Below are 413 nucleotides of genomic sequence, written 5' to 3' on the forward strand. Positions count from 1 at the left end.
GCAAGAGGCTTGACTCAGCTACCTTGCGCCCTTCTGGCAGCTCAGATGGCACCGCGAGGGAACTAGTGGGCGCGGGGTGGCAAGCGTCGTCTAAGTCTCTGTGTCCTTGACTTTGCCATTTTCCATTCTTTTTTTCTCCCTGGGACCCTGCTATTCGTCTTTGGACTGGCTATTCTGGGCGCCCTGTGCCCTTCTCGGTCCTTCCCGGCTGCGGGCCAAAGCCGTGGCGTCGAGCGCCTGCACATCCCCCTTCCCTACCGCTCCCTCCCTTCCCCTCCCCCCTTCCGCCTCCGGGCCCGGGAGAAGCGCAGGAACGCTGGGCGGGAGGAGCGAGAGCACCACGTGGCCACGCCCCTGGAGTCGGTTTTTTCTAGGGCCGCTCCGGAGCCCCTCCGCTGGCTGCCCTGCTCGCC

Source organism: Pteropus alecto, unplaced genomic scaffold (genome assembly GCF_000325575.1).
Source record: "Pteropus alecto unplaced genomic scaffold, ASM32557v1 scaffold19, whole genome shotgun sequence".
Taxonomy (NCBI): Eukaryota; Metazoa; Chordata; class Mammalia; order Chiroptera; family Pteropodidae; genus Pteropus; species Pteropus alecto.